Source organism: Mustelus asterias, chromosome 15 (assembly GCF_964213995.1).
Source record: "Mustelus asterias chromosome 15, sMusAst1.hap1.1, whole genome shotgun sequence".
NCBI lineage: Eukaryota > Metazoa > Chordata > Chondrichthyes > Carcharhiniformes > Triakidae > Mustelus > Mustelus asterias.
This window is the reverse complement of record NC_135815.1, coordinates 95,442,991-95,467,246: the sequence shown is the minus strand read 5'-3', so window position 1 is coordinate 95,467,246 and position 24,256 is coordinate 95,442,991. Positions and strand designations below refer to the sequence as shown.

At 46.7% G+C, this 24,256-nt stretch overlaps 1 protein-coding gene across 6 annotated transcripts in view; it reads right to left on the bottom strand.

The window, feature by feature from the left end:
* Window positions 1–24,256, bottom strand: part of plcb4a (phospholipase C, beta 4a) — a 510,936-nt gene that overhangs the window by 77,083 nt on the left and 409,597 nt on the right. The window lies entirely within an intron of this gene.

Here is a 24,256-nt window from a genome sequence, read left to right as displayed (position 1 = left end):
TGTGCATTTATATCATGCCTTTAACACAGTAACGCATCCCAAAGTGCATCACAAGTGTTATCAAACATAATTGGACACCGAGCCACACGAGGAGGTATTAGATACCAGCAGAACACTGCAGATGCTGGAATCTGAAACAGAAATAGGAAAATGCTGGAAAATCCAGGCAGGCATGGCAGTATCTGTGGAGCGAGAATAGAGCCAACTTTTCGAGCCTGGATGACCTTTCGTCAGAACCAAAGACAAAGAAAATCGAAGAAAATTATACTGTAAGGGGAGGTGGGGGAGGTGTGTTGTGTAATTGAGTAAGATATCATAGACAAATGGACAATGGGAATGTAAATGATTTAGTAAAGGCTGAGAATGGGGCTAATAGCGTCCATTAAGAGATCAGAATGTGTAAGTGGCAGAACAAAGGTGCAGAGTGTCAAATGAGAATCTGAGGCAAGTGGCAGATGGCCTTAGTGAGGTGGGTGGTGGGGGGAGGGGGAAGAAGATGGAAAGCTTGCTGGTAGGGCCATTCTCAGCCTTTATAACCACCATTTACAATCCCTTTGTCCTTTTGTCTGATATCCTACTCAATTCGGCTCCCCCCCTCCTTTACAGTATAAATCTCGTCCTATTTTCTTTGTCTTTGGTTCTGACGAAGGGTCATCCAGACTCGAAACGTTGGCTCTATTCTCTCTCCACAGAGGTTGTCAGACCTGCTGAGATTTTCCAACATTTTCCTTTTCAGGAGGTCATTAGACCAGATTGGTTGAAGAGACTGGTTTTAAGGAATGGCTCAAGGGTAGATGTGCAGAGAGGAGGTAGAGATGGGGGAGGGGGATGGGTGTAGAGGACAGGAATTTCAGAGTGTATGCAGCTGGAATTGCTCATCGAAGCTTCCAATTTCCGATGACCTACTGTCATAGCAGTGTGGTCAGTCAAAGAGGACTCCCTGTAGTCTCCATCAGCTGTTTGCCTTGTTAACCATAGGAGACAGCCAGAAAGTGGATGGCACTGGCATCTTCAACCAGCTGCAAGTTAAGACAAATGTCGGATGCTCCCCGCTGGTTTTCGCTGTGATGACCGAGAGCTTTTTAAAAAAATTCAGTCTTGGGACATGGGCGTCGCTGGCTGGGCCAGCATTTATTGCCCATCCCTAGTTGCCCGAGGGCGGTTGAGAGTCAACCACATTGCTGTGGCTCTGGAGTCACATGTAGGCCAGACTGGGTAATATAAAAGCAAAATACTGCGGATGCAGATCTGATAGTATCTGTGGGGAGAGAATAGAGCCAACGTGTCGAGTCTGGATGACCCTTCGTCAGACAGAGCTGGTTCAGGAAACTTAGACTCAAAACATTGGCTCTATTCTCTCTCCACAGATGCTGTCAGACCTGCTGAGATTTTCCAGCATTTTCTGTTTTTGCTTCAGGTAAGGATGGCAGATTTCCTTCGCTAAAGGACATCAGTGGGCCAGGTGGGTTTTTAAGCCGCAGGTTTTATGGAGTTTCTTAAAAGAATAAAGTCCCTGGGCAGTTCTGGCTCCTTTTGGTGTGACTTTCAGCTCCTATCAGTGACGAAGGCTAATAACACAGCAGCAAAACTGAACGTGAAAATGTTTCATGTAAGAGAAACCTTTCAATATGGTTTGGACAAAACTTTATGAAAAAAGCTGGTGCACTTCGTACTTTGTAACTGATACCTAACATGTTGACTAGGGGGTTAGTGATAGAGAAACAGAGAAACTAGAAGCAGGAGGAGGCCATTCGGCCCTTCGAGCCTGCTCCGCCATTCATTTTGACCATGGCTGATCATCAAATTCAATATCCTGATCCTGCACCGCCCCCCACCCCCCCCCCCCCCCCCCCCCCGCCCCCATATCAATTGATCCCTTTAGCCCCAAGAGCTTTAGACCGTATCGGCCTGATAAAGATTGCATTCACGATAAATACAGATGGTGTAGGTAGTGGCAATTGTAAAACTTTGGGAGTTTAGCACACAGTATCTAGTTAGAATCAGGTCCTTTATGTAAAGGGCATGATAATTGATGTATATAGCTGTGTAAATTAACAGAAAATTGTCAAAACTTACAGTAACCCTATTGGGGAGGTGATGGCCTAGTGGTCTTCTTGCTAGAGTATTAATCCAGAAACTCTGCTAATGTTCTGGGGACCCGGGTTCGAATCCCGCCACGGCAGATGGTGGAATTTGAATTCAATTTAACAAATCTGGAATTCAGAGTCTACTGATGGCCATGAAACCATTGTCGATTGCTGGTAAAACCCATCTGGTTCACTGATGTCCCTTTGGGGAAGGAAATCTGCCGTCCGTACCTGGTCTGGCCTGCATGTGACTCCAGAGCCACAGCAATGTGGTTGACTCTCAACTGCCCTCTGAACAAGGGTGACGAGGGATAGGCAATAAATGGTGGTCAGCCAGCGACACCCGTGTCCCACGAATGAATAAAATAAACCATGGTAAACATGAAACTGAACTCTACAAAAAGCCACTTCCCTTAATTATCTTCCTGGAAGTTACAGTAAGCATATGACGCCAATTGGAAATATGGAATCCAGATGAATTCCCCGGAGCATACCCAGGAGCGTTGGACAAAGTAGTGTTCAAATAAATAATTAACCTCCGCTTCCAGAAAAGAGCTGCACCAATTTGCAATCAAACACAGATTCCAAGTAAGCATGACATACAAATGGTAATTAACATGTCTTTCCCCTTTACTATTTGTTTACACTTTTCTTCTTGATTACCTGTTGGTACATTCAGCTGCATGACAGGAAATGGCCATTTGTTAGTGAAAAAGTTACTGTTTTTCAAGCTGAATTTTTTTCAGATTTCACTTATAGCTCTTGACAACTGGGGTCTCCAACACTGCAAACCTCTCAATTTAAACATAAACTATTCACAATTATAATGAAATGCAAAAGAAATCCCGTACACAATTTGCTTGTGATTCATTTATTTTGTCAAAAAATAATGCGGGTGGCACAGTGGTTAGCACTGCTGCTTCACAACGCCAGGGACCCGGGTTCGATTCCGGCCTCGGGTCACTGTCTGTGTGGACTCTGCACGTTCTCCCCCATGTCTGCATGGGTTTCCTCCGGGTGCTCCGGTTTCTTCCCACAGTCCAAAGATGTGCAGGTTAGGTTGATTGGCCATGCTAGATTAACCCTAGTGTCAGGGGGAATTGGCAGGGTAAATATGTGGGGTAATGGGAATAGGGCCTGGGTGGGATTGTGGTCGGTGCAGACTCAATGGGCTGAATGGCCTCCTTCTGCACTGTAGGGATTCTACGATTCAGCCTCCACTGGGGAAGAGAATTCCACATTCTAACAACCCTCTGAGAGAATAAATTCCACCTCGTCTCCGTCTTCACCGAGAAGCCCCTCATTTTTGTACTGTGCTGCCAAGTTCTTGATTCCTCTCAGAATCTACTCAGTCCAGCCTCCTCAGAATCTTACATGTTTCAATAAGATCACATAAGAACTAGGAGCAGGAGTCGGCTATCTGGCCCCTTGAGCCTGCTCTGTCATTCAATAAGATCATGGTTGATGTTCTCGTGGACTCAGCTCCACTTACCCACCCGCTCACCATAACCCTTAATTCCTTTACTGTTCAAAAATCTATCTTTGCCTTAAAAACATTTAACGAGGTAGCCTCAACTGCTTCACTGGGCGAGGAATTCCAGAGATTCACAACCCTTTGGGTGAAGAATTTCCTCCTCAACTCAGTCCGAACTCTGTTCCCCCTTATTTTGAGGCTCTGCCCCCTAGTTTCACCTGCCAGTGGAAACAACCTCCCTGCTTCTATCTTATCCGTTCCCTTCATAATCTTATATGTTTCTATAAGATCCCCCCTCATTCTTCTAAACTCCAGGGCCTTGCCCCGTAAGACAACCCCTTCATCCCAGGAATGAGAATAGTGAACCTTCCCGTAACTGCTTCTAATGCAAGTATACCCCTCTAGATGTGGGCCGAAAGTTTACTGGCTCGCCTGCCACGGGAATCGGAGGTGGTGAGAGGCGGACAATGGAAAGGTCCGTTGACCTTGGGGATTTGAAGGTTTCTGGACGAGCAGGGCTGTAAAATCCCACCCATGGTCTCAAAAAAATCCACTCTGGATGCATTGGTAAGGAAGAAAGAATTATGTTGACACCAAAAGAGAAAATGCTGGAAAATCTCAGCAGGTCTGGCAGCATCTGTAAGGAGAGAAAAGAGCTGACGTTTTGAGTCCAGATGACCCTTTGTCAAAGCTGAAAGGCATAGAAAGTGGGAGATATTTATACTGCAGGGGGAGGGAATGAAAGATGAGTCATAGCCACAGAAACCAGGGGAAAGGCTGCTAATGGCAGCCCAGAGAGAGAATAAAGGGTGAGAATGGCTAACGGCAGAGAAGCTGAAATCAGAGTAAGCTGTGACAGATGAAGATATGGTGGGGCGGAGGGGGGGGGGTGGGGTGGCAGAAAATCTCCTGCTGAGATTTTCCAGCATTTTCTCTTTTGGTTTCAGATTCCAGCATCCGCAGTGATTTGCTTTTATTATGGGAACAACAGTTCTGAAGGGAAAGAGTCGGAGCTGACAATGCTCTTCAAGATCACCGCCTCGCCCGCCACAGAATCCTAGCGGGCGAGGGGCGGGCAATGGAATTGCCCTTTGACCTCGGGTGGAAATTTTCGGTCTCGCTCGAGTGAGGTCATAAAATCTCGCCCACTATTTAAAAGCCACCATTTTGAGGTACCTTTGCTACTCTGGATATGAAGATTGTTCCGAGGTTTTAGAGCCATTTCTATTAAATCTAATAAATCAAGGCAATAAAAGGCAGCAAACAAAATCACCATAAAATGGGTTTTGCCTTCACGCAAGTATGACCATTAGTTAGCTCAACACTGACCTCATTTCACCTTTAGTTAACACAATCTGGGATTGCAATTCCTTTCCACTGGCTGATGCAATAAAGGTAGCTTTATTAAAAGCACCGCTTATTTCAGAAAAAATACACTTCAACATAAAGAAGGAAGAGCCTGTGAATTCTTTCTTGCGCTTTTAAGATCCAAAGAAAAGTCTTTCACCCAGACCGCGAGAAAGACGTCAGCGTCGGCAGGCAGCAGATGCCAATACCCTCATTGGGATTTTAATCCCAGTCAGAAGAATGACGCACAACTGGATAGCCTGATGCGCATAAGCAAATGAATCAGCTTGCATGCTGTTGGCAAGCACAGAAGTGAGGATAATAATTCGATACAACCTGTGCAGTGGGCGGAACGGTGGCACAGTGGTTAGCACTGCTGCCTCACAGCGCCAGGGACCCGGGTTCAATTCCGGCCTCGGGTCATTGTTAGTGTGGAGTTTGCTCCCCGTGTCTGCGTGGGTTTCCTCCGGGTGCTCCGGTTTCCTCCCACAGTCCAAAGATGTGCGGGTTAGGTGGATTGGCCTTGCTAAATAGCCCCATAGTGTCAGCGGGATTAGCAGGGTAAATATGTGGTGCTACGGGAAGAGGGCCTGGGTGGGATTATGCAGACTAGATGGGCCGAATGGCCTCCTTCTGCACTGTAGGGATTCTATGGTTTACACCACAGAGTTTGAAATAGAACTTTTGCTTTATTATATATATAAAACATATAGCTCTAATATAGATTTAGCTCTTGGGGCTAAAGGGATACGGGAAGAAGAGGGGGGAACAGGATATTGATTTTGATGATCAGCCATGATCAAAATGAATGGCGGAACAGGCTCGAAGGGCCGAATGGCCTACTGCTACTTCCAGTTTCTATGTTTTTCTGTTTCTATTAACGTGGATAGATTGAAGATGTTGTGACTTTTCCTCAGAGAGGAGGAGGTTTGATGGAGGTGATCAAAATCCTGAGGGAACCAGACAGAGCAGATAGGGAGAAACCATTCCCATTGGTGGAAGACGGCACCGATTTAAGGCGATTGTCACAAATAAAGCAACGGAGAATATGAGGAGAAATATTTTTACTCAGTGAATAGTTAGGATCTGGAATAGACTGCCTGAGCGAGAGCGTGCTGGAGGCAGGTTCAGTCGAGATGTTTGAGAGGGAATTGGATTGCTATTTGAAAAGGGAGAATGTGCAGGGTTATGAAGAGAAGACGAAGGCATGGCATAGAGTGAATTACTGCTACTGAGAACCGGCACAGACCCGATGGACCGAATAGTCTCTTTCTGTACAGCTACGGTTCTGAGATTGAGTGTAAGGCCCTGACTTTACTGGCACGCTCGCCCGAGGTTTGTAGGATCGCGCCTGAGGCCAACGGGGAATGTCGTTCTGCGAGCCTCGCCCGCCCCGATTTCGGGGTGACCGTGCCGTTAAAATCAGGGCCTAAGTCTCTCTTGGATTAGCAGGAAGGCAGCAGGGGAACGGTTTCCCAGTTATTTGCAATTCGAGTGCTGCTTGGTTTATCGTGTTTTGGACCTCAGTAGAAGGGCCAAACAGTCTACTCCTGCTTCTTTTCTATGTTTGGGTGCCATTGGAAATTTAGGAACAAACTTGCCCCCATTTTGAAGTGTTTTTTTTTCCTTCCTGGACTTCTGTTTCAGATGCCTTTGTCTATCACACTTCATAAAATTTGGCAGCAACAGAAATGGCAACATTTAAAATCTAATATTTTGTCCATTTTATTCCTTCGCTTCTTCCTTCAAATATACAAGACCAGTAACTTGTGATGTTTAATTAATAGAACTGAGAGTCAATTTATCACAAAAATAAGCCTTTGGAATCACAGGGCCAATTGCCCATCTCTGAATTAACGTATGAACCTATTCGATCTCTAACTCTTCCCAGTTCTAAATATTCGTTCACGGGGTGTGGGCGTCGCTGGCTGGGCCGGCATGTATTGACCATCTCTGAGGACATTTAAGAGTCAACCACATTGCTGTGGCTCTGGAGTCACACGTAGGCCAGACCAGGTAAGGACGACAGATTTCCTGCCCTAAAGGATATTAGAGAGCCGTATGGGTTTTTCCGACAATCGACAATGATTTCATGGTCATCGTTAAGATTCCTAATTCCAGATTATTTTTACTGAATTCAAATTTCACCATCTGCCGTGGCGGGATTCGAACCCGGGTCACTGGAGCATTACCCTGGGTCTCTGGGTTACTAGTCCAGTAACAATACCACTGCGCAACCTCTCATGAAAGGACACAGACCTGAAACGTTAACTCTATTGACTTTCTCTCTCCACGGACACTGCCTGACCTGTTACGTATTTCCAGCATTTTTTGTTTCTATTTCAGACTTTCAGCATCTGCACTATTCCGCACTTCTCAGATTTCCAATGCCAGGCTTATACCCAAAGTACTTTCTCCATTTGCCGAATCCTCTGTGCAGTCACCATGTTCCTCACCAATGAGCATTGAATAGGTGGAGGGAGTCCCTTTGTCAAGGAGATAGGATGTGAAGTCAGATGTCAATCATTTTAGTTCCCATAGAAACGGAATCTTGGAATGGTTACTTGTATTCAAGAGGCGGCTGGATATAGCACTTGGGGCGAATGGGATCAAAGGTTATGGGGAGAAACCAGGATATGGCTACTGAGTTGGATGACCAGCCATGATTGTGATGAATGGCGGAGCAGGCTCAAAGGGCTAAATGGCCTCCTCCTGCTCCGAACTTCTTTGTTACAGCACCAAAGGAGACCATTTGGCCCATCAAATTTTTTATCTAATTATCCAGTCCCATTCGTCTATCCCTTCCCCATAGCCCTGTTTTTTTTTCAACTTTCCTTCAGGGACTGATCCAATTCCCTTTTGAAAGCCATGGTTGAATCTGTCTCCAACAGCCTTTCAGGCAAGTGGGGTAGCACAGTGGTTAGCACTGCTGCCTCACAGCGCCAGGGACCTGGGTTCCATTCCCGGCTTGGGTCACTGTCTGTGCGGAGTCTGCACATTCTCCCCATGTCTGCGTGGGTTTCCTCCGGGTGCTTTGGTTCCTCCTGCAGTCCGAAAGACATGCTGGTTAGGGTGCATTGGCCATGCTAAATTCTCCCTCAGTGTACCCGAACAGGCGCCGGAGTGTGGCGACTCGGGGATTTTCACAGTAACTTCATTGCAGTGTTAATTTAAGCCTACTTGTGACTAATAAATAAATATAAAGTATAACTTGTATTCAGAAATCTGTCAATCTGTGCTTTAAACATGCTGAATCTTGGGGCTTGCCCTCTGGATGAAAGAATTACAGGGTGGCACAGTGGTTAGCACTGCTGCCTCACAGCACCAAGGACCCGGGTTCGATTCCCAGTTTGGGTCACTGTCTGTGTGGAGTCTGCACATTCTCCCCGTGTCTCTGTGGGGGTGCGCTCCGGTTTCCTCCCACAGTCCGAAAGCGGTGTTGGTTAGGTGCATTGGCCATGCTAAATTCTCCCTCAGTGTACCCGAACAGGTGCCGGAGTGTGGCGGCTAGGGGATTTTCACAGTAACTTCATTGCACTGTTAATGTAAGCCTACTTGTGACACTAATAAATAAATAAAAGTGCATTCCAGATTGCAACTACCCGCTGTGTAAAATGTTTTTTTTCCCGCATGGTTTTTTTCTCCCTTTAATTCTTTTGTCATGCGAAACATGTGTCTGCTGGTTCCTGACCCTTCCAGTGAAGGCAACGGTTTCCCTCCATCCACTCCGTCCAGACCCTTCATGGCTTTGAACACCTCTATCAAACCTCCTCTCGACTTTCTCTTCTCTAAGGAGAACATCCCCAACTGATGTCCATGCAACTGAAGGCCCTCAACCCTGTAACCGTTCACATCAATCTTTCCTGCACCCTTTCTGAAGTCTCCACATCCTTCCTGAAATGCGGGGCCCCAAATAGCAAACAAGAATGGGGCAGCACAGTGGTTAGCACTGCTGCCTCACAGCGCCAGGGACCCTGGTTAAATTCTGGCCTCGGGTCACTGTCTGTGTGGAGTTTGCACGTTCTCCCCCGTGTCTGCGTGGGTTTCCTCCGGGTGCTCCAGTTTCCTCCAACAGTCTGAAGATGTGCGGGTTAGGTTGATTGGCCATGATAAATTAATCCTTGTGTGAGGGGGATTAGCAGGGTAAATATGAGGGGTTACGGGAATAGGGTGGGATTGTGGTCGGTGCAGACTCGATGGGCCAAATGGCCTCCTTCTGCGCTGTCGGGATTCTATGATTCTAAGAACTCTGTAGGAAAATAATCCTAAATCAAATCCAACAGTAACAAAGGGTTGTCCGGATTGAAAAGGGCAGTGAAGTCATTGGGAGCTGGTTGGTAATAGAAACATAGAAACCCTACAGTGCAGAAGGAGGCCATTCGGCCCATCGAGTCTGCACCGACCACAATCCCACCCAGGCCCTACCCCCACATATTTACCCGCTAATCCCTCTAACTACACATCTCAGGGACAATTTTTAACCGGGCCAATCAACCCAACCCACACATCTTTGGACTGTGGGAGGAAACCGGAGCACCCGGAGGAAACCCACGCAGACACGAGGAGAATGTGCAAACTCCACACAGACAGTGGCCCGAGCCGGGAATCGAACCCAGGACCCTGGAGCTGTGAAGCAGCAGTGCTAACCACTGTGCTACCGTGCCGTAATGGAGGAGAAATGTTAAAGTTCAGACCACCTACGTGACCACGGGTGCTGCTGCATTTGTGCCAATTCGCACAATGGAAAAGTTCCTTTACGCAAAGGGCCAGAGATAACAGCTGGAAACAATTAGGAATCAATGGAAAAAGCTTGATTTGGCTGTTTGAATCCCAATGAATCGAAGATTCAATTATACAACAGGAATTATATTCACCAACTCACAGCTGTATGACTTACCCTGCACACCAGCAATGACTAGCATCTTACCTCTGGAAGCTGAGCCTGGATACCATTCAGATAATTTCACTGGGTTCCTCTTTTGTTACCATTGGAATTACTGTTTCTCTGCATTATCTCAACTGGGAGGGCTAGATGAATGGTCTCTTGATTATCTTTGTCTAAAATATCAACTGTGTGTGTTCATTTAGAACCTTTAACATAGTGAAATGTCCCAAGGAGCTTCACTGGAGAAACAGAATTTAATATAACAGCCACGGTGGCTAGCACTGTAACATAAAGAGACTTGGGAGTCATTGTTCAAGATTCTCTTAAGGTTAACGTGCAGGTTCAGTCGGCGGTTAGGAAGGCAAATGCAATGTTAGCTTTCATGTCGAGAGGGCTAGAATACAAGAGCAGGGATGTGCTTCTGAGGCTGTATAAGGCTCTGATCAGACCCCATTTGGAGTATTGTGAGCAGTTTTGGGCCCCGTATCTAAGGAAGGATGTGCCGGCCTTGGAAGGGGTCCAGAGGAGATTCACAAGGATGATCCCTGGAATGAAGAGCTTGTCGTACGAGGAACGGTTGAGGACTCTGGGTCTGTACTCATTGGAGTTTAGAAGGATGGGGGGAGGATCTTACTGAAACTTACAGCATGCTGCGAGGCCTGGATAGAGTGGATGTGGAGTGGATGTTTCCACTAGTAGGAAAAACTAGAACCAGAGGCACAACCTCAGGCTAAAGGGACGATCCTTTAAAACAGAGATGAGGAGGAATTTCTTCAACTAGAGAATGTGTGGAACTCTTTGCCGCAGAGGGCTGTGGGGGCCAGGTCATTGAGTGTCTTTAAGACAGAGATAGATAAGTTCTTAATTAATAAGAGGATCAGGGGTTATGGGGAAAAGGCAGGAGAATGTGGATGAGAAAAATATCAGCCATGATTGAATGACGGAGCCGACTCGATGGGCCAATTAGCCTAATTCTGTTCCTATGTCTTATGGTCACTGCTGCCTCACAGCGCCAGGGACCCGGGTTCAATTCTGGGCTCGGGTCACTGTCTCTGTGGAGTTTGCACCTTCTCTCCGTGTCTGCGTGGGTTTCCTCCGGGTGCTCGGATTTCCTCCCACAGTCCAAAGATGCACGGGTTAGGCTGATTGGCCATGCTAAATTGACCCCAGTGTCGGGGGGATTAGCAGGGTAAATATGTGGGGTTACGGGGATAGGGCCTGGGTGGGATTGTGGTCAGCGCAGACTCGATGGGCCGAATGGCCTCCTTCCGCACTGTAGGGATTCTATAGTGATAACACTGAGTCACATGAGGAGATATTGGAGCGGGTGACCAAACATCTGGTCAAAGAGTTAGGGGCTACAGGCGGGGGGGAGAGGGGTCGGGAGGCAGTGAGGTTGAGGGACGGAATTCTCAAGCTCTGGGAATCGATCGGCAGGTGAAGACGTGGCCCCCACTGCTACGAGGTTTATCCCACAGGGCTGTGGGGTTGGTGGAGATTACCCCGAGGTAGAGTGGAGGCAAGGCCATGGAGGGATTCGCACAAACAGGGATGAGCTTTTTAAAACTGAGGCACTGAGTGAGAGCCAAAGTGAGTCAGTGAACACAGGGGTGAAGGGTCATGACGCGGGTTTTTGATGAGTTAACTACGGCAGAACTTGCTCCATGTGTAAAACCTGGGAAGGAGGGTGGGTGGTAGGGAAGTATAGGCCGGTTAGCTTGACCTCTGCGGTGGAGAAGTTGCTGGAATCAATCATTGAGGAGGAGATGAGTGAACATTTGGAAAGACAAAGCTCAATCTACCATTGTCAGCATGGTTTTATGAAGGGTAAGTCATGCTTGACGCATTTGCTTGAGTTCTTTGAGGACATAACCAGCAAGATGGATAATGGGGAACCTGTGGATGTGGTATATCTAGACTTCTAGAAGATGTTTGGCAAGGTGCCGCATAAAAGACTGATCCAGAAGGTGAGATCGCAGGGGATTGGGGGTCGAGTACTCGATTGGATTGAGGATGACCTTCTTCCGCTCCTATTTCCTCTGGTGAGAAGGCTAATCCTTTTCTCTCTTTTGCAATGGCTTCAATGCCACGTGCCAACCAGTAACATAGCCGAGAGCCAACAAAATTAACTTTCACTATGAAGGCCAGGTTTGAACCATGGGACCTACCCCAGAACTACAGCGTTGCTAATTCCTTGACTTAACTTGCTCAGTATGGGTGCACACCAAGACTTAATTAATATTAAATCTGCTTATGGAAACCAAAACTATGAATTACATTGGAAACCAATTTAACAATATTAGTCGGGCGTTCTGTGTTGGTCACTTACACATGCTCGATGCTACATATATACACAAAGCCCTGTCCTTTGCAGAGAAAAGCAAAACGTCCACATATTGAGTCTCTTTCAACTACATGGGGTTATGGGGATAGGGCCTGGGTGGGATTGCTGTCAGTGCAGGCTCAATGGGCTGAATGGCCTCCGTCTGTACTGTAGGGATTCTATGTCTCTTTTTTTTCAGCAAAGACTGAGTGGACATTTGCGAACCAAGTGGATTTTGCAACGATCGATAACAGTTTTATTCTCACCACTATTATAGAAAGGATATTATTAAACTAGAAAGAGTGCAGAAAAGATTTACCAGGATGCTACCGGGACTTGGTTGTTTGAGTTATAAGGAGAGGCTGGATAGACTGGGACTTTTTTCTCTGGAGTGTAAGAGACTTAGGGGTGATCTTATAGACGTCTATAAAATAATGAGGGACATAGATCAGCAAGATAGTCAATATCTTTTCCCAAAGGTAGAGGAGTCTAAAACTAGAGGGCATAGGTTTCAGGTGAGAGGGGAGAGATACAAAAGGATCCAGAGGGGCAATTTTTTCACACAGAGTGTGGTGAGTGTCTGGAACGAGCTCCCAGAGGTAGTAGTAGAGGCGGGTACAATTTTGTCTCAAAAAGCATTTAGATAGTCACATGGGTAAGATGGGTATAGAGGGATATGGGCCAAACGCAGGCAATTGGGGCCAGCTGAGTGGTAAAAGCTGGGCGGCATGGACAAGTTGGGCCGAAGGGCCTGTTTCCATGCTGTAAACCTCTATGAGTCTATGACACTACTCAGATCCGCTTTACATTCCAGATTTATGAATTAAATTTAAATTCTGCCAGCTGCCATGGTCAGATTTGATCCTGCGTCCCCAGGACAGTAATCTGGACCTCTGGTCCAATGATATTACCACTGCACCACCATCTCCCTGTAAGTACTGGTACGAATTGAAATACTTGATCAGAGCGTGAAGGAGAGCCCAATGTAAATGGTTCTGCATATTGAAAATTTTAACCAGCCTGACCTGGTAACATCATTTACCAAGACTGAGGGCAAATATGGTGGCGCGCTGTTTGGATTTACACTCACTGCCCTGACCATTTCCTTCTGTTGCCCTGTTTCCTCAGGCCTCGGGAGTTGCTCTGTGCCAAACAAAATCCTCGCTCACTCCTTTGCGTCAGTATCTCCACCACAACGTGGGTGGGGTGCGCTCTGCTTTCCCGCTGAACTGACTGACAAGACATTTCTCGAAAGACAAAAGTTCCTTCGATTGTCCGGGAGCCAATGACATGACACCGGAGCCTGGCATTAAATCCTGCAGCAATTCGCGATTACTCACTCTCCAAGGACAAACTATCACTTGGAGGTCGTCCTGTTGCCAGAGAGCTCACCTGAAATATTAATGTGAATGCTGACCCGTGAAATTATAAACAGGGACGCTGCTCACAGTGCTGGGCTGGCATGATTCATGATCTACTGTACCTCTGGTAGAAAATCTGGACTAACACTTGCACATCAGAGTCCCCTGTCCATTATTTTAAGAGGCATTAACCTATTTATTTTCCCACTAACATTTATTTCGAGTGTATAATCTCATAGGAACATAGGAGTAGGCCATTCAGCCCTTCAATACGATCATGGCTGATCATCCGCTTCAATGCCTTTTCCCCATACGATCCCCAGATCCCTTTACATCACTTGTACAGTGGTTAGCACTGCTGCCTCACAACGCCAGGGACCCGGATTCGATCCCTGGGTTGGGTCACTGTCTGCGCGGAGCCTGCACGTTCTCCCCATGTCTGCATGGGTTTCCTCCGGGGGGCTCCGGTTTCCTCCCACAGTCCAAAAGACGTGCTGGTTAGGTGCATTGACCATGCTAAATTCTCCCTCAGTGTACCCGAACAGGCGCCGGAGTGTGGCGACTCGGGGATTTTCACAGTAACTTCATTGCAGTGTTAATGTAAGCCTACTTGTGACACTAATAAATAAATATAAAGTATAACTTGTATTCAGAAATCTGTCAATCTGTGCTTTAAACATGCTGAATGACAGAGCTTGCCCTCTGGATTAAAGAATTACAGGGCGGTACAATGGTTAGCGCTGCTGCCTCACAGTGCCAGGGAGCCGGGTTCGATTCCTGGTTTGGGTCACTGTCTGTGCGGAGTCTGCACGTTCTCCCTGTGTCTGCGTGAGTTTCCTCCGGGTGCTCCGGTTTCCTCCCACAGTCCGAAAGACGTGCTGGTTAGGTGCATTGGCCGTGCTAAATTCTCCCTCAGTGCACCCGAACAGGCGCCAAAGTGTGGTGACTGGGAGAATTTCACAGTCACTTCATTGCAGTGTTAATCATAGAATCATAGAAACCCTACAGTGCAGAAAGAGGCCATTTGGCCCATCGAGTCTGCACCGACCACAATCCCACCCAAGCCCTGCTCCCTTATCCCTACATATTTACCCGCTAATCCCTCTAAACTACGCATCTCAGGGGCAATTTTAGCATGGTCAATCAACCTAACCCGCACATCTTTGGACTGTGGGAGGAAACCGGAGCACCCGGAGGAAACCCACGCAGACACGAAGAGAATGTGCAAACTCCACACAGACAGTGACCGAAGCCGGGAATCGAACCCAGGACCCTGGAGCTGTGAAGCAGCAGTGCTAACCATTGTGCTACCATGCGTTAATGTAGGCCTACTTGTGACACTAATAGATAAATTTAAAATCTTAAACTTAAAACTTAAATTCCCTCTGAACAAAATCATTTCTCCTCATCTAGGTCCTAAGTGGCTTCCCCCTTACTCTGAAATGGTGTTCCCTGGTTCTGGACTCCCCCAACCCAGGGAAAACATCTTACCCACATCTATTCTGTCCATCCCTTTAAGTATTTTGTGGGTTTCAATGAGATCATCTCTCATTCTTCAATATTTTGGAGAAAATAGACAAAGCTTCCCCAGTCTCTCTCCGCAGGATAGTCCCACCATCCCAGGAACAAATCTGGTGGACCTTTGATGCACTCCCTCCATGGCAATATTATCCTTCCTCTGGTAAAGACACCAAAATTGCACAAAGTATCCCAGATGCGCTCTATCTGAGGTTCTATACAATTAAAGCAAGACTACTCCTGTATTCAAAACCTCTTGCAATAAAGGCCAACATTCCATTAGCCTTCCTAATTGCTTGCTGCAGGCTAGATTTTCAGATCGGTGTAAATAATGCACATGAATGCCAAATTGCCCCAAAGGTCAGCTACATTTCTTGAGTCAATAATTCAGTTTTATTTCAATATTTTAAAAATTCATTCATGGGACATGGGCCGTCACTGACTGGCCAACATTTATTGCCCATCCCTAGTCGCCCTTGAACTGAGTGGTTTTGCTAGGCCATTTCGGAGGGCAGTTGAGAGTCAACCACATTGCTGTGGCTCTGGAGTCACATGAAGGCCAGACCAAGTAAGGAGGGCAGATTTCCTTCCCTAAAGGACATCAGTGAACCAGATGGGGTTTTTCCCACAATGGTTTCATGGTTCATCGGTAGATTCTTAATTCCAGATATTTTTTACTGAATTCAAATTCCGCCATCTGCCGTGACGGGATTCGAACCCGGGGTCCCCAGAACATGAGTTGAGTTTCTGGATTGATAGACCAGCGAGGCCATCCCCTCCCCATAAGAGAGCAGTAAGTAGAGCAGCAGTAAAGCATTAAAAAGTTCACCCTGTAAAAAGAGAGTTCAGCCAGTGTTCCTAATCTAGTTGGAAAAAGCCATGTATCAACTTCTGGTGAGGAGACATTTAGCGTTAAATGTTATTCTCTTCTGTACTTTATTGCTGGGATTGCGGAGAATGAGAGCGGATCTCATTGAAACATGTACGATTCTGAATGGACTTGAATGGAAACATACCCCCAGGTGGAGAGTTTCGGAATACTCACAGGATGTTGCCTCCCTGGTGCCTGGGTCCAGGATGTCTCTCAACGGGCAGAAAGTATTCTGAAGGGAGAGGGTGAACAGCCATGGTACATATTGGTACTAACGGCATAGGTAGGGAGAGTGATGAGGTCCTGCAGCAGCAGTTGAGGGAGTTAGGTAGAAAGTTAAAAAGCAGGACCTGTAGGGTTGTAATCTCAGGATTACTCCCTGTGCCACTCGCTAGTGAGGCTAGGAATAGGAGGATAGTGCAGCTCAACACGTGGCTAAACAGCTGGTGTAGGAGGGAGGGTTTCAGGGATCTGGACCATTGGGGTCTCTTTCGGGTCAGGTGGGACCTGTACAAGAAGGACGGGTTGCATCTAAACTGGAAGGGCATAAATATTCTGGTTGGGAGGTTTGCTACTGTCACACGGGAGGATTTAAACTAGTTTGGTCGGGGGGGGGGGGGGGGGGGGGGGGGGGGAACCAAAGCAAAGGTGAATTAGCTGAAGGGGAACCAGAGAGTAGGGCCAGTAAGACTCAGAGAAACAGCAGGCAGGGTGAGGCTGCTAATCAAAGAGGGTCTGGTGGACTGAAGTGCATTTGTTTCAATTTGAGAAGTGTAACAGGTAAGGCAGATGAACTTAGAGCTTGGATTAGTACTAGGAACTATGATGCTGTTGCTATTACAGAGACTTGGTTAAGGGAAGGACAGGATTGGCAGCTTAACATCCAAGGATACAGATGTTTCAGACGGGATAGAGGGGGATGTAAAAGGGGTGGGGGAGTTGTACTACTGGTTAAGGAGAATATAGTAAGAAGTTTAACAACACCAGGTTAAATGTAGAAACTTGATGTCTGTGTCGATATGCGCGATCTTCTTGGCGATCCTCTCCACTTGGAGCCGGCAGTTTGCGTGTAGAAACTTGATGTCTGTGTCTGTGTTAAACTTCTTACTGTGTTCACCCCAGTCCAACGCCGGCATCTCCACATAAGGAGAATATCACAGCTGTACTCCGGGAGGACACCTCAGAAGGCTCATACAGCGAGGCAATATGGGTAGAGCTCAGAAATAGGAAGGGTGTAGTCACAATGTTGGGGGTTTACTATAGGCCACCCAACTGCCAACGGGAGATAGGGGAACAGATATGTAGGCAGATTTTGGCAAGGTGTAAAAGTAACAGGATTGTTGTGATGGGAGATTTTAACTTTCCCGATATTGACTGGGACTCACTTAGTGCTAGGATGTGGATGGGGGAGAGTTTGTCAGGAGCATCCAGGAGAACTTCTTGAAACAGGATGTAGATAGTCCAACTAGGGAAGGGGCCATATTGGACCTGGTATTGGGGAATGAGCTCGGCCAGGTGGTCGATGTTTCAGTAGGGGAGCAGTTCGGGAACAGTGACCACAATTCAGTAAGCTTTAAGGTACTGATGGACAAAGATAAGTGTAGTCCTCAAGTCAAGGTGCTAAATTGGGGGAAGGCTAATGACAACAATATTAGGCAGGAACTGAATAATGTAGGTTGGGGGCGGATGTTTGAGGGCAAATCAACATTTGGCATGTGGGAGGCTTTCAAGTGTAAGTTGAAAGGGATTCAGGACTGGCACATTCCTGTAAGGATGAAGGATAAGTGTGGCAAGTTTTGGGAATCTTGGATAGCGAGAGATATTGTGAGCCTAGTCAAAGAAAAAAAGGAAGTATTTTTCAAAGCTAGGAAGCTGGGAACACACAAAGCAAGTGTGGAATACAAGGAAAGTAGAAAGAAACTTAAGCAAGGAGTAAGGAGGGCTAAAAGGGGTCACGAAAAAACCTTGGCTAACAGGATTAAGGAAGATCCCAAGGCTTTTTATACATATATAAAGAGCAAGAGGGTAGCCAGGGAGAGGGTTGGCCCACTCAAGGACAAGGGAGGGAATCTATGCGTGGAGCCAGAGGAAATGGGTGAGGTCTTAAATGAGTACTTTGCGTCAGTATTCACTAAAGAGAAGGACTTGGTGGATGATGAGTCTGGTAAAGGATGTGTAGATAGTTTGAGTCATGTTGAGATCAAAAAGGAGGAGGTATTGGGGTTCTTGAGAAACATTAAGGTAGACAAGTCCCCAGGGCCTGATGGGATATACTCCATAATACTGAGAGAGGCAAGGGAGGAAATTGCTGGGGTCTCGAGAGAAACCTTTGTATCCTCACTGGCTACAGGGGAGGTCCCAGAGGATTGGAGAATAGCCAATGTTGTTTCTTTGTTTAAGAAGGGTAGCAAGGATAATCCAGGTAATTACAGGCTGGTGAGCCTTACATCAGTGGTAGGGAAATTATTGGAAAGGATTCTTCGAGACTGGGTTTATTCCCACTTGGAAATAAGTGGACGTTTTAGTGAGAGGCAACATGATATTGTAAAGGGGAGATCGTGTCTCACGAACTTGATCGAGTTTTTCGAGGAAGTGACGATGATGATTGATGAGGGTCGGGCAGTGGATGTTGTCTACATGGACATCAGTAAGGCCTTTGACAAGGTCCCTCATGGCAGACTGGTGCAGAAGGTGAAGTTGCATGGGATCAGAGGTGAGCTGGCTACGCGGATACAAAACTGGCTCGGTCAAAGAAGACAGAGGGTAGCAGTGGAAGGGTGCATTTCTGAATGGAGGGCTGTGACAAGAGGTGTTCCTCAGTGATCAGCGCTGGGACCTGTGCTGTTTGTAATATCTATAAATGATTTGGAGGAAAATGTAACTGGATTGATTAGTAAGTTTGCGGATGACACAAAGGTTGGTGAATTTGCAGATAGCGATGAGGACCATCAGAGGATACAGCAGGATATAGAACAGTTGGAGACTTGCATGGAGAGGTGGCAGATGGAGTTCAATCCGGCCAAATGTGAGGTAATGCATTTTGGAAGGTCTAATACAGATAGGAAATATACAGTAAATGGCAGAACCCTTAAGAGTATTGATAGGCAGAGGGATCTGGGTGTACAGGTACACAGGTCACTGAAAGTGGCAATACAGGTGGAGAAGGTAGTCAAGAAGGCATATGGCATGCTTGCCTTCATTGGCTGGGGCACTGAGTTTAAAAATTGGCAAGTCATGTTGCAGCTTTGTAGGACCTTAGTTAGGCTGCACTTGGAATATAGTGTTCAATTCTGGTCGCCACACTACCAGAAGGATGTGGAGGCTTTGGAGAGGGCACAAAAAAGATTTACCGGGATGTTGCCTGGTATGGAGTGCATCAGCTATGAGGAGAGGTTGTAGAAACTTGGTTTGTTCTCACTGGAACGACGGAGGTTGAGGGGTGATCTGATAGAAGTCTACAAGATTATGAGAGACATGGACACAGTGAATAGTCAGAAACCTTTTCCCAGGGTGGAAGAGTCAATTATTAGGGGGCACAGTTTAAGGTGCAAGGCACAAGGATTAAAGGAGATGCACGAGGCAGATTTTTTACACAGAGGGTGCCGGGTGCCTGGAACTCATTGCCGGGGGTAGTGGAAGCAGATACAATAGTGACTTTTAAGGGGCGTCTTGACAAATACATGAATAGGATGGGAATAGAGGGATATGATCCTGGAAGGGTAGGGGGTTTAGTTAAGTTGGTTAGCATGGTGAGTGCAGGACGAAGCGCCTGTCCCTGCGCTGTAATTTTCTTTGTTCTTTGATAAGGGGACGGTGACTTGGGACTGAGGAATTTCCTCACTTGGAGGATTGCAAACCTTTGGAGTTCTCTTCCTCATGGGGTTGTGAATGCTCACTTGTTGAGTACACTCTGTGGTTGAGATCGCTTGATCTCAAAGATATGTGGGGGCATCAAGAGGAGAAAGGTAACTGACAATGAGGTTTGATGATTTTATCAGATGCCGGAACAGGCTTGAGAGGGCCTATGCCTATCGCTGCTTCTACTTATTATGTTACGATCCCTATGCCTAAGCAACTACTTAGGTGACGTAAGTGTCTCGGTTGGAAAGGCTGGGCTTGTTTCCACTGGAGTTTAGAAGCGTGATGAATGACTTGATTGAAGTATACAAGATCCTGAATGATCTTGACAAGGTGGACATGGAAAAGGTATTTCCTCTTGTGGGTGAGTCAGTGAAGGGAGGCAGTGAATGAGAAAGCGCAATGTCGCCCTCCGCTGCTATCTGCTGGCTTTCCGCAAGCTTAGGCCCCGCCCCCTCCTGATGGAAAACAGAATGAGGTTCTTTTTTTTGACAGATTGAGGTAAGATTCCATTTTTAACTCGCCCCCAAAAAAACGCGATTCTTTCCCGTTTTCATGCTTGTTTGGAACTTAGAATTTTTTTTGGTAAGTTTGCCTCTGACAGGGCAGCACTCCTTCAATACCGCCCTAAACCCGTTGTGTGCTCAAGCCTTTGGAGTGGGACCTGAACCCACAACCTTCTGATTCAAAGGCGAGAGTGCTACCCACTGAGCCACGGCTGACATTAAAACATTAGGCGAGGAGAGGACAGCTAAAATTGCAAAGAATACATTCATACCTTCATTGTGACCAGTAAAGGCAAGTGTTTTCAATATTTTATTCATTAAGATTGGTTCCCACTGACAAAGGATATACATTCTTATATTATTAATGCTAAATATTAATGCTAACTAAATTTGTGCAAGCAAGATTAAGAACCAAGAATAATCTTGCAAAATGCTAAACCAGTTCTTATCGCACAGAAGTGCTGATCCAAATATAACATCGCTTGAAATATTATTCATGTCCAGATATTAAACCTTAATGTAATGCTTGCCAGAGATAATTCGCTTGCAGACTGTGGAGATCTGCCCAGGTTTGTCTTCTGGACCTACTGGGTTACCTGGGTACAGCAGATACTGGGTCCATGCCCATAAAGAAATCCAACTAATGTCCCTTCCAGTTAAACTCGATCTGGCGAAATTTCTCACCTTGCACATCTTAAAGTAGGGCATTTACCAGTTGAAGGACTCCTCCATGCTTTTGTATGTCATGTAACCGAGAACAATTTGACTGGTGCGCGAGATTGTCCTATGAGAAGAGACTGAGTAAACTGGGCCTAAGTTCCCTGGAGTTTAGAAGAACGAGAGGCGATCTCGTTGAAATAAATAACATTTTTATCGGGTTTGACAGGGTAGGCACTGAGAGGTTGTTTCCCCTGATTGGTGAATAGAGAACACTGGGTCACAGTGTCAGTTCAAGGTGTTGGATCACTTTCTGATGGAGCTGAGGGGTGGGAGAATGGATAGGACCCTCGGGAATTCTCTACTCCGGAGAGCTTACATGCTCACTCACTGAGTATATTTGAGTCAGAGGTTGACGGGATTTCGGGGAAATGGTGATAATGTCAGGAGATCAGTTGAGGTGGGCGATCAGACACTAACTTGTTGAATGGTGGAGCAGGCTTGATGGGCCAAATGGCCACTCCAGCTCCTATTTCTTATGTTTCGATGATCTGGCATCGCCGCAGGTAGGAACACTGTCCTTTCACCCAACGATTACTGAGCAGAGATAAGTAAGATTACAAGCCATAACATGAATGTTAAATAGTTACATTATCGTTCCTACCTTGAGGCTGCTTTCATAGATATTAATAGCCTCTGCAACACGATTCATTTTTTAATCTTTCAACTCCAGAGAGAAGCAAAACAACTCAATTCAGAAAATGTTGCCTTCATAGAATCATAGAAACCCTACAGTGGAGAGGAAGGCCATTCAGCCCATCGAGTCTGCATTGACCACAATCCCACCCAGGCCCTATCCCGTAACCCCACATATTTACCTCGCTAAGCCCTCTAACCTACACATCCCGAGATCTAAGGGGCAATTTAGCATGTCTAAAGAACTTGACCTGCACATCTTTGGAGTGTGGGGGGGGAACCCACACAGACACGGGGAGAACGTGCAAGCTCCACACAGACTGACTGAAGCTGGGAATTGAACCCAGGTCCATGGAGCTGTGAGGGAGCAGTGTTAACCACTATGCCACATACATCCTTGTACATCTTGCATCTGTGCTGTTACTGTTAGGCATAAAATAGTGGTTCCCCCTCTCAAAATGATCCTTTTTGTAACAAGTGCATCTCATTTGTTGCTTAAAGTGGATTTTTCACAGCGATAAGAGCTGCATTCACATTATGGAACTGATAAAACAAACTAGGATGATAACTTGAACTCCCAAGAATTAATGTCCATCACTCAAACCAGCCTCCCATCCATTGACTCTGTCTACACTTCCCGCTGCCTCGGAAAAGCAGCCAGCATAATTAAGGACCCCACGCACCCCGGACATTCTCTCTTCCACCTTCTTCCATCGGGAAAAAGGTACAAAAGTCTGAAATTACGTACCAACCGAATCAAGAACAGCTTCTTCCCTGCTGCCATCAGACTTTTGAATGGACTTACCTCGCATTAAGCTGATCTTTCTCTACACCCTAGCTATGACTGTAACACTACATTCTGCACTCTCTCTGTTCCTTCTCTATGAACGGTATGCTTGGTCTGCATAGCGCGCAAGAAACAATACTTTTCACTGGATGCTAATACATGTGACAATAATAAATCAAATCAAAAGTCTTATCAGATACATTGTTTTGGTTGGTTAACGCTTCAGGGAAACAGGAGATGGTATTAATAGTCTTTGAGCACATATAAATCGGGAACACCTGGTCCTGGGCTTGGCCAAATTGGTCATTAACAGGTCCAGACAGTGGGCGGTCAAGGGGGTTGTTTAACCCCGAAAATCTGCCCCTCTACCACGGCTATATACACGGCTGGTTGGCCTTGGAGAGGGGACAGGTGGTGTCCACCAGCATGTGTCAAGCCTTCCGTGACCGGTGGATGCCGTGGGGAAATTGGGTGCATCAACATTCTCCCCCCCCCCCCCCCCCCCCCCCCCGGGATGACATTGTGATTTAGTGTTTGTTAGATTTCCTTTGACATCTTGTTTCAGCCACAGTGACTCACCAGGGGACGTCACCCCATCCTTAATTCATTTATTTTACTGACCATTTGTTTTATAGAATCCCTACAGTGCAGAAGGAGGCCATTCAGCCCATCGAGTCTGCACTGATCACAATCCCACCCAGGCCCTATTCCTGCAACCCCCCCATATGTACCCTGCTAATCCCCTGACACTAGGGTCAATTTAGCATGGCCAAGCAACCTAACCCGCACATCTATGGACTGTGGGAGGAAACTGGAGCACCCGGAGGAAACCCATGCAGACATGGGGAAACTCCACACAGACAGTGACCTGAGGCTGGAAGTGAACCGGGTCTCTGGCGTTGTGAGGCAGCAATGCTAACCACTCTGCCACCCTTAATCACAGGAGAATTTTATTTTATTCGTTCAGGGGATGTTTGCATCGCTGGCTGGGCCAGCATTTATTGCCCGTCCCTAGTTTCCATGGGAGGGCAGTTGAGAGTCAACCACATTGCTGTGGCTCGGGAGTCACATGTAGGCCAGACCAGGTAGGAAGGGCAGATTTCCTTCCCTCAAGGACATCGGTGAACCAGATGGGTTTTTACAACAATGGTTTCATAATCATCATTAGACTTTTAATCCCAGATTTTTATTCAAATTTCACCATCTGCCGTAGTGGGATTTGAAACCAGGTCCCCAGAGGATTACCCTGGGTCTCTGAATTACTCGTCTGGTGCCAATACCCCTGCCTTCCCTGCTACATATAGGGTGCTGCAGGGGCTGGGGTGCATTATCAGCACCCCAGAGGTACCATTTTGATTTGAGTTTATAAATTTCCTTTGACACATTGTTTTAGGCACAGTGCCCTACCAGAGGCTGTCACCCCAACCACCCCCCCACCCCTCCCCGCCCCCCCCCCCCCCCCCCCACCTTTGGATTACTTATTTTGCTGATCATCTGTTTTCATTCATTGTTCTGCAATGGAGCAAATACGTAGGCACAGCTGGGACACTGGGTTGCGTGGGGTAGGGTGGGATAGGGTGGAGAGCTGTGGGACTGAACAAGTCAATAAAGAAAAACTATGCGCCTTGATTTCAGCTTCATCAACCAGCCTAGATCCTATTAACAACAAGGGTTAAATTACAAAGAAAGATCCTGCCAACAAGCTGATATTCCCCAGAATTCAAGTGGTTAAAGGGTGACCTGGTTTAAGTTTTGAGATGTTAAGAGAAGCAGGTACGGGAGTTAGAGGGGAAACTCGGGTAGATAGAGAAGAAGCTGTTTCCACTGGTTGGGGAGTCTAGGACTGAGGGGACATCATCTAAAAATAAGGGCCAGACCTTAGAGCA